Consider the following 10,516-nt stretch of genomic DNA (forward strand, 5'->3'; position numbering starts at 1 on the left):
CTTTAAAATAATTAGTGATGAAAGTTATCCGACTCAAACCTAAGCAACCCTTTGGCAAGCTCTAGTTCCAGAAATGAATGGGAGAAATGGGAGAGTGGGATTCCCGATGAGGCGGAGAAAGGAGAACTCCGATGACGCCAAACTGTGTGTGACTCAGGGCCCCAGAGAAAATGTGGGTAGAGGAAACATGGGGTGGGCTGGGGTGGGGGGCGGCTTCCTGGATTTCTGTTTCAGGAAGAAACCAGCGGTGAGAGGGAGGGCAGATAGGGGAAGGGTGAGGTAAGGGGCTGCGGAGAGAGCTGGGCCCGGGGACTCGACCAACAGGGCCTCCCGGAGGCGAGGAGGGAGGGCGGCAGACGACAGAAAGCTGGGCTTTCTTTGTTTTGTTTGTGTGGGCAGGGCTAGGCCCTGAATACGCCTACGTCTGCACTCTGAGGTCAGCTGCCCAGCGAGGTAACAGCTGGCACCTGTGTGTGAAATGCAGCGTGCATTAGCGGCATCATTACTTAGCATTAGAGCATTACAAAGATAATTAGAGGAGCAGGGGACAGAAGGAACTGAAACCGCAGCCTCCCTGGCTTCTCAAACGCCCAGGTTACAAGTGTAATTTCAAGGATTTAGAGGGCCGCCTTGCACAGAGTAGCTGGTCTGTGACTTCAAGAGAACTCCAAAGAGACCCTGCGACCAAGGGCAGTGCTGGTAGAGGAGAGAGGCTTCTTTCCAGGCCTCGTCTTGGCTCGAGAGCTAAATTAAGGTCACAGGTAATGGGTCAGAGATCTTTGTACTAGTTTCTAATATCCAAATTAATTCCACCTGGAACACCAGAAATTATTATTATTTTTTATTGCATTTGGTGTCTGATAATTGCCTCAACAGACAGCAGTTGCTAAGTTTGTACGTGTGGGACCGTGTGGTAGGATCTTCGGCTCAGGCCTTAGAGCAGCCTTATTGAGTCACGTGATAAAAGAGAGCGCAGGCTCCCGAAGTCTGGGAAAGTGCGACTACGGATTTCTTCGCATTTGTTTCCATTTTTTTCCCATCTGATTATTTTTCGTTTGCAGCACTAGAGTTGAACCTAGGGTGGGGCCTAAATTCTACCCCTGAGCCACATCCCCAGCCCTGCTACCTGGTCTAGTCAAGACCTCAGCTGCTTCTGTCTGCTGCCTGGAAGTTGAGGAAATGTCACTAACAGGACAGCAAGGGGAAGTGAGTGGTGTCTTTTTGTTTTCTGTAGCCTGAGAATTCTGTGAAGGCTGGCTTTCCAGACACACGTTCTCTCTACATGCGTGCTCATTTGTGTCAACTGTGTTAGGTCAGGATGGGGGCAATTTGGAAATAAAAGAAATAGATAGATCCATCCAGAATCAGAGTCGATCCTTACATCAGAACTGAAGGACCACAGTCTCTCCGGGAGGGGGAGGCCAGCCTGCAGAGGTGGATCAGGGGAACTAGGGGCTCCCAGGACAGGAAAGGGGGGCGGTGGAAGTTCCTTCTGCAGGACAGTCCCTTTGCCTTCTCGAGTGGTGGATGGCACCAGAGGCATGCCTCCTGGATCCCGGCAGCCACAGGTGTTGTCAGTGATGTCAGCTTTCCTGTGTAGAGCGTCTCTGTCACCCAGGCTTTTCACCACTAACCTTCAAAATGTAGCTTTCACAAAAGTAAATACTGTTGTTTCAGGAAGCTAATTCTGAGCAGTGCTTTCTTTAAGATCAGTACACTAATTTAATATTGAAAAAAATTCACAAATTTGATCTGTGAAGTTTGTATGAAGTCAATAAGATTTAACAGTAGGGAATTCAAATTAGCTTTAGATTCGAGTCCTACCTAAGTCAATAAACTCACTTTCCTGATCCACTCTCCCCCCCCTCCCCACACTGTAGTAACTGAAATCAGAGAAGACATTTAATTCCTGGTGTACACGTTGCATTTATATAATGCAATCTGATTATAATGTTATTGTTCATTATTACTAACAAGTCACTAACACAACTGGGCAAGTGTGTGTGTCCTGTGTCTCGGGAAATGTTAAGTATTTATTATCTCGTTCAGTCATTACAATGAACGCCCTGGCTTCTACACCTTCCTTTCCTCTGCACAGAAGCCAGGGAACCCTTGTCAAAGTCAACAAGGTCAAGTCTTGCTTAGTCAGGCCTTCTGGTGGCTTCTCAGCATGCTCAGAAGGCTTCCACTGCTTGCCCTGGTTGACACCAGCGGTCCTGAGCCTGAGCACCTAACTGCTCCATCAGTCCTCAGTTCATCTCTCCAAGTCTGTGTTACCTGTGCAGGCCTGTTCATCTTTCAAAATGGACCTCAGGGCCTTAGCACACCCTCCTTCCTCCGCCTATATACCGTTCTTTCCATCCTTTAAGCGTCTCTACTTCCTTTAAACCCCGTTCTTTTCCTTTAAAGTGCTTCTCATTTTGTCAACTCACTTTATCTTTGTTTGCATCCTGGTTCATTTTACCGTCTACAGCCCAACAGCAGGGCATTGGGGTACACCTTCAGTGTGGCTCCCACTATGTCCTCGACACCTGACATTCTGGGGACGTGCGATAATATTTGTTGAATGAATAAATAGATGCTTTCATAGATAGATACTGCTATTATCCTCACTTTGAAACTGAGGCTCAGGTTAGTCAAGTGGGCCTAGAACGAGGTCATAGCTATCTTGAATTGCTACTATTGATTGAAACCAAAAAACCATATGACAAACACATGATCCTGAAGAAATATCCAAATCTCGATTCTGCAGAAGGCCGGGATGTGGCTCAGTGGTAAAGCACATGCCTAACAAACACAAGGACCTGGTTTCATCCCCAGCATTTCGAGAAAAAGGAGGAAGCAGAGGAGGAGGAACGGAGAGTGAACACATCCTGTGAACCATTTCAGCTCATATCAAGACAGGGAATCCAGATCTACCTGACTGACACAGGCGCATCTACTCCAGCCACACAGGTACCAGTGACATGTCTGCAGATGCTGGATCTCCTGAGAGTTCAGGTTTTTTCCTTAGAACGTGTTTCTAAGCATTTGATCATAAACTGTTAGACTTTTCTTCTGGGAATGTAGCTCAGTGGTAGAGCATTTACTTAGCAAGTGCAAGACCAAGAGTTCATTAAAAAACAAAACAAAACAAATATCAGTTCTTTTCAAACAGTGTGGACAGGAGGCACGCATCTGCCATTACCTGCAGAACCAGGCAGAAAATGCTTTCCGTAGAGCACAGGAGCCCTCGGAAGCCACAGATGCAGGAAGCTGCTTGCTTCCCTCTGAATGTCGGCATCACTTGTGAGCAGTGCCACAGAGGAGAAGGTAAAATTGAAACAAAGAAGGGTCACTGTAATCACTATGGTGTCTGCAAAGTCCTGGGAGCCCTGCTTCCCCAGACGCTGTGCAGATGGCGTTTTGGTAGCAAGGAACTTGTCCCTGGGCCTTATCTTGGTGCGGCTTTCACCACTCAGCTAAACCTGCAGGGCCTTATAGGGGAAACAGAGAAGGGTTTCCAGTAAGGGCTTGGGCTGCCGAAGTAGCTTTCCCTGCAGAGAACTAAAGCCTCTCATTTCCTTCCGGCAGGAACCAGAGGAAAATACAGGAATTGATTCACACAGAATACAAACCACCAACCCCAGGAGGGAGGGGCTTTCCTGAAATATATGAGTGTCTCTGGTTTCACATGACGCTATGTATGGTTTATCCTTCACGAACCACAGGAGGCTGAAATGGTCATTTCCTGGCCCTCCAAAGGTGGTTTTCCAGTGAGGACTGCATTCTGACTAATCAATGTTGCTTTTCCCCCCTGTCTGAGTCTTTCTGCTTCACACAGACACAAAGCTGACTTATGCTGGGGGTGGGGGTGGGGGCAATGAAAAGGTGGCTGCAGAGAGCAACTTCAAGTTGGTCTTGGTATCAATCATCTCTGCGATTGTGAGAATTTAGGTCGCAAAGCCTCCCCACACAGCCAGTCTGGACAAGCATTCTCAGTGTATTGTTAAGTGTAAAGGAGATAGATTCTTAAGTATACTCAGTGTCCTAAGAAGTTCATAATACACACACTTGATGGGGACAGCACTAAGTAGAGAGTGTATGTTGTTTCCGTTTCCAATTCTCTTTTCCTCAGTTGGCTTACTTTCTTACACACCCAATGGCATTTGTGTCGGGGGAGGTTTCCAATCTTGAGACCTCCCAACATGTCTTTGCTGCTCTTGGAGGCTGACAGTTCAGCAGAGGTAGGCAAAGCAGAATTTCAGTTTGCTTTGCTGTCTAAGATACATCGATCATTTATTTAGGGCTGGAGAGTTGGTTCAGCAGTCAAGAGCACTCGTTGCTCTGGCAGAAGACCCATTTCCATCCCCAGCACCCACATGGTGACTCACAACCATCCATTTCCAGTGTCAGGGGATCCAGCACCCTCTTCTGACCTCCTCAGGTACCAGGCACAATGTGGTACACCTGCATACATGCAAACAAAACACTCATACACATAAACATAAGTAATCTGAAAAATTGTAACTGTCCATTCTTGGAGGCACTAACACTAGCAGAGACCACTGAGACCTCGAAAAGTATCTCCCTGCACCCCGGGTCCCCTTGGTGTTCTAGTCATAACCATCCACCTGCAGAAAAGGTGGTTTTAGGAATTGTCAGCACGTGAATGGTTTACAGAAATTGAAGGATCCCAGTTTTGCAAGATGATGGGTGAACATTCTCAGGAAGAAAATCCCCTGTCACTGAGTGGGCTCTGGTTGATATGGCCAGTAAACGTAAAGAGAGGTGGTCAGCATGGGGACATTGGAAAAGAGAGCTTGACCCCAAAATTGCCACACTCCCCCTCATATTTTAGGGGAGAGGGAAAAGAAGACAATCCTACCTTGGGCTAAAATTGCTCAATGCTCTGGGATTTGTCTCCTTACAGGAAAGATAAATGCAGAGGATTCCTGAGGACAGACATCAGTAGCCATCAGCAGTATACACACACATTGTCAGTGGCCTGGTATATTTTACACTAAGAATAAATGAATTAGACTCCTAGTTCCCATGTCAATGTCTTGTGGTTTGGGTTAAGCAAGAGCCAGTCTTAAGCCAAATACCTCCAGGCACCCTAACAAATCATTTCTTGCACAGAAACAGGCTATAGACTCACTTCCCCTGAGAGACCAGACCAACAGGCCGAACAGCCCAGATGATACCCGAAGTTTCTCTCCGTCTGAAGTCAGCCAACCAACAAACTGAAGGAAGCCCAGGGGGAAAGTGCTCACTTCTCCCCATGCGCATACCTGACTTGTAACACACCACTGATATTTGGTTTTGATTAATTGTGTTAATGAAGTTTACAGCACAAAGGCCTGATATTTGTTATATAATTAATGAAAAAAGCAGTCTTTTTTTTTTTCAAATATAACCTGAAAATAGATACCCTAAGTCAAAGTTTCTAAGGATTTTTTTTCTCCAGAAATAAGTGTCTAAAGAAGAATAGTTATGGATGTACCTGGTCCCAGCAGGACAAGAAGCCTGGACTATTTTCTGACAGAAGTGAAGTTTACACTGTGCTTATGACTAGGAGAGATGCTCACCAGGGGAGTCCGGTGTCTTAGGAAGTTGAGGAATGAAGAGATGCCTGCATGAATATGGTACCACTCAGAAAATCAGCAAATTCAGCCCCGCATGATTCCTTCATGGAGAATATTTGTTCACTATCCATGGGATACTTTCTTCATTGCTGGAAGGAAAGCCAGGCATGGTGTGGTCACATCAAATGACCTGGTGACAATTAACCCACATTTTCAGAGAGCATTCTGGTCCCGTCTAGGCCGGCATTTGCCTCAGAACTTTCCTCATCAGCGGGAGTCACTCAGGTGGTCCTTCAATCTACCTGAAGGCCTTAGACAAGTAATGTAAACCCTGGGAGAATGGGGCTCATAACGAGATAAGTAACAAAACGCCGCAAGCCTATTAGAGGGGAAAATTGGAAAGGTTGCAGCCAATTATTAATAAGTCACAAGAACATGACATGTCTAGAGAGTGCCTGGATGATAGAGGAGACATCTCCTGTGTGACGATCAGAGGTGGCTACCTGCCGCTAGCCTTAGGGACAATTCCAGCCATGGTCCATGTTTGATAGTCCACAGAGACAGGGAAAAAAAACAGTCAAAACTAGAATGAATGAAAACAGGATTTAAAAAAAAAATTATTTTAAAAAAACTTGCATTTTTTTTTACCTTATCTTTCTTGCAGACAAATTAAATTCTTTATTTTAGCTTGAATCCATCAACCTAGGTCAGGAAGAAAATAATAAAATGATCATCTCATTTAAGGCACCAGAAGGCTCCTCGGGAAGTGAAGCCACCCATTCCTAATGGAGAGGCGAGGATTTTGGGTGCGGTGGTGCATGGCTGTCAACGTAAGCCTCCGAAGGCTAAGGCGGGACACTGTGTCCAGCCTACCAGAGCTGAGTGAGTGACAAAAGGCTGGACCTAACAAGAGGCAGCAGGTCCCAGGGTGCGGCATGTAAGGAGGCCTCAAGCTCAGGCTCCTGCTAGTACAGGCACTTGGGAAGGAAGGCCTCCTCAAATTTGATGCTAACCTCGCTCTACCTCAGCATGCTAGTTCAGATGCAGATAAAATAAAGACTCCTTTACTAATCAAAATTAATTAAAGAAGTACTGGGCTTCCCATTCTTGTTATAGTTTAGATATTTTATATTATATGTAACATATATATTTACATGTTGTATGGCAAGTCCCCTGAATTATAACACCCTGACTACATTGAAGCAGTCAGGCATCTAAACCACAGCACTTCAAGAACAGGCTCTCAGCTGGGCGTGGTGGCATACACCTTTAATTCTAGCACTTGGGAGGCAGATCTCTGTGAGTCTGAGGCCAGCCTGGTCTACAAATTGAGTTCCATGACAGCCAGGGCTACACAGAGAAAACCTATCTTGAAAAACTGAATAATAAAAAAAAAAAGAATATACTCTCAGAAGCCTTTAGAAGCTTCTCTCCATATTTCCATCTGTGGTTAATAAAGCTACTTCTTGTTACTATTGAAAAGCCATTTATCATGTTCTGTACTTCCTGTAGGTATGGAACAACCAAGTGATGTCTTTACACTGTATATATATACTATATAGTATATTTACTATATATGTGTAGTATACAAGCAAACATATGCATATATTATACTACACACATTATTTATATATAGTATAGCATATTATACTTGTCTAACATGTGCAAAGCCCTGGGTTAGATTCTCAGCACAGGAACACATATACATATATGTATGTACTTCTTGCAGTGTTGAGAATGTAACCCAGGGCTTTGCACATGCTAGACAAGTACTCAGCTGCTGAGCCTCAGCCCCTCCCCCAGCCTGAACAACGTCTTCTTCCCTGTTTTTGTTTTTTTCAGACAGGGTTTCTCTGTGTAGCTCTGGCTGTTCTGGAACTCACCCTGTAGACCAGGTTGGCCTTAAACTCACAGAGATTTGCTTGCCTCCTGGGTGCTTCAGTTGAAGGCGTGTGCCACCACCGCCCAGCAGCCATGTTTTTTTTAACCTTTGTTTTCCTGAAAGTATCCTGTGGTCCCCTTTAGTCCTTCTGAACCCCTTTCATCTTCTCTTATCAAACTCATTTCCCGTTAGTCATTAAGATGACTTGTTTCTGGACTTTCCATGAACCATCCACTCTAGAATCTAAGAAACACACAATCTCTACAAAGACCTTTCTTTCAGTAAGAATAGCTTTGGTTTCTGTGGCATTTTTAGGAAAACTACGAGAAACTTGAAGAAAAATACAAAACTTGGTTGTTTGGCCACGAAGCCTTGATTATTGTACTGTTTCAGTAAAGTTGCCAGAGCCTGCCCCTCCACATAGATCCCCTGATTTCGGATGCTACAGTAGTCCTGCTTGACTATCTAGGCAAACGAGACTGATGGAAAGATAATAGCTGGCTGGTGGCTGTGGGGAGTTTTCCATGGCTACACTGCTTAATGGGAACACGTTACAGGGAACACAACAGACCCAGTGTCCCCTCTGTTGTATGTTGGTGTGAGAAACGCTGTATTAGTTGCCTTTTGTTGCTGTCATAAAACAAGACAACTTGTGGAAGAAGAAGAAGTTGATTTGTAGAATGATTGTGAAACTTTAGTGCACCATGGCAGGCAGGTGGGCGTGACAGCAAGCAGCGAGCATGGTGGTGCGGGTAGGAGACCGAGTCTTCACATCTTCAACCACAAGCAGGGAGCAGAGAGCAAAGTGGGAGTTGGGGGAAGCTACTGACTCTCAAAGCCCACCTTCAACAACATACTGCTCCCAGCAAAGCTGCACTTCTTCACTGTCCCCAAATAGCTCATCACCAAGTTTCCAAATACTTGAGTCTATGGGGATGCTTGGCGTTCAAACCACTGCAAATGCAGGGACCAGAAAGAACTTGAGGGAGAAAGAGTTTATTTCACCTTACATTTCCAGGTAACAGCGCAACACAGAGAAGTCAAGGCAGGAATCTGAAGGTGGGAACTGAAGCAGAGATCATGGAGGAATCCTGCTCACTTGCTTGCTTGCTTCATGGCTTCAGTTTAGCTAGCTTTCCTACACATCCCAGGACCCCCTGCCCAGGGACAGCACTGACCACAGCGGGCTGGGCCCGCCTATATCAATTAGCAATCAAGAAAACTGCCAACAGACATGGTGGAAGCCAATCGGATGGAGTTTGTGGAGGTGACGATAAAAACTAACCAGAATTCCCCGTGAGACACACTCTAAGGGGGTGTGAGAGTCAAGGGGAGCAAGGGTGGAGCAGAAAAGCACACCACACTCAGAAAGACTTGGGAATTGAGAAGTGGAAAAAGCCACGAGTTAACAGAGGAAGGAGACAGACAGACAGAGAGAGAGAGATTCTCTTTATCTATTGGGAAGTTGCAAGACATTGTACAGAAGTATGAAACTTCAGATAGTACTTAATCCTTAGAAATTATGTTTTTCCCCTTTATATGAAGACACAGAAAAATGTTTAATTTATAAATTTGACACAGTAAGAGACCAACAACCATAGGTAAAAACAAAGTAGAATGACCTTAACAATATTCTGTAAAGAATATTATTTAAAACCATGAAATGCTTACGTCTGGAATATTCCAGAAATAAACTCTTGGACCACAGTTGCTAGCAGGTAAATAGATTTTTGGTAATACAAAACACCTTGGATAAGGGAGACCACTATGCACAGTTGTGGCAGCGTGACCTGAAAGGGTCTGAGAATCTGCTGTGGGCTGCTTCTGCTTATGGACACCTATTCTCCTGTCTTCTGGCAGCAGCTGCCAGCTGGCCCCAGGTTTTCTTCCCTCCCCTGATGCCCACTTGCTTATGCAAAGAGCCAACCAGCCAGCATCATCTACATCCAGGCCTTAATGGCAAGTTCATAGACGGGTGCGTGATGCGATCTGTGTCAGCGGGAGCCAGCGGAGGAGCTTCCAGGACGCCTGCAAAGAGGAGTTCTCCATGGAAACCCCCAAATATCACAAGTTATTGCGAAGGCTCGTGGTCGCCATCCACAAGCTGATGGTAAGGCTCTAATGCGGAAGACAACACCACATATCTCATCGAACATGTAGAAGTCAAGCTGGTGCCTAGCTAGAGGCTTCGCCCCCATTGGCTAGTGTTCGTGGTACTGGAAAGGTACTCTGCGTGCTACAAAAAGTAATCATCAACCAACTACAAACCCTGCGACTTACAATGGTGACCTACCTGCACTATATGCTGGTGCAATGGGACACAAACATTGTGTGAGTAACCAACCACCGTAGGATTGGATTGAAGGCCCACAAGGTGTAATCCATGCCTGAATCTGCTAGGGTAGCCAGAAGCCTGAAGCTGGACAGACCAGAGAGCTAGAGGAAAACCAAACACTATTGTTGTGTTAAAGGAACAGGAACAGAGCATAAAATGACTCTTAATGACATATTGTTACACCCGTAGATCAGTGCCTCACTCAGCCATCATCAGAGAAGCTGCTGCTGCTGCTGCTTCTTGCAGCAGATGGGAATTAATACAGAGATCCACAATTGGACAATATCCAGAGAGTGAGACTTTGGAACACTTGGTCTTAAATGGGATGTCTTCTTCAAACCCCTCCCCTAAGGGCTCCTGGACCGAAGAGGAGGCAGAAAGACCAGAGGGGTTGATGGATGACTTCAACTACACTATTTTCCAAACACAACATGACTGATTCACATATGAACTCTGTGGCACCATGCACAGGGCCTGAACAGGTTCAAGTCAGATGGGGTTTCAGGGATGAGAGATGGAAAGTAGACACAGGCTCCCATTCCTAACCAAGAAGCTATCCAAAATTGATACCTGCTGCAAAGGAAAAATTAGTTTTCTTCAATGGAGTCTCAGTGGGTAGATAAACCACACTAGATGGCCAACACAAAACTAATTCAATGGTATTTCTGCAGACTTTTCGTCTCATTTTGCTTTGTTTGGGCATTTTATTTTTGTCATATTTGTCTTTTGCTT

The 10,516-nt window shown here is 45.4% G+C and overlaps 1 long non-coding RNA gene across 1 annotated transcript; it reads left to right on the forward strand.

Moving 5' to 3' along the window:
* Positions 1-239: 239 nt before the first annotated feature.
* On the forward strand, positions 240-7,082 carry LOC121827165 (uncharacterized). The gene is made up of 5 exons (XR_006069278.2): positions 240-1,206; positions 2,753-2,955; positions 3,158-3,312; positions 3,574-4,426; positions 5,122-7,082. It is a non-coding gene; the product is annotated as an uncharacterized LOC121827165 (long non-coding RNA).
* Positions 7,083-10,516: the final 3,434 nt, after the last annotated feature.

This window comes from Peromyscus maniculatus, chromosome 2, assembly GCF_049852395.1.
Source record: "Peromyscus maniculatus bairdii isolate BWxNUB_F1_BW_parent chromosome 2, HU_Pman_BW_mat_3.1, whole genome shotgun sequence".
Classification (NCBI taxonomy): Eukaryota; Metazoa; Chordata; class Mammalia; order Rodentia; family Cricetidae; genus Peromyscus; species Peromyscus maniculatus.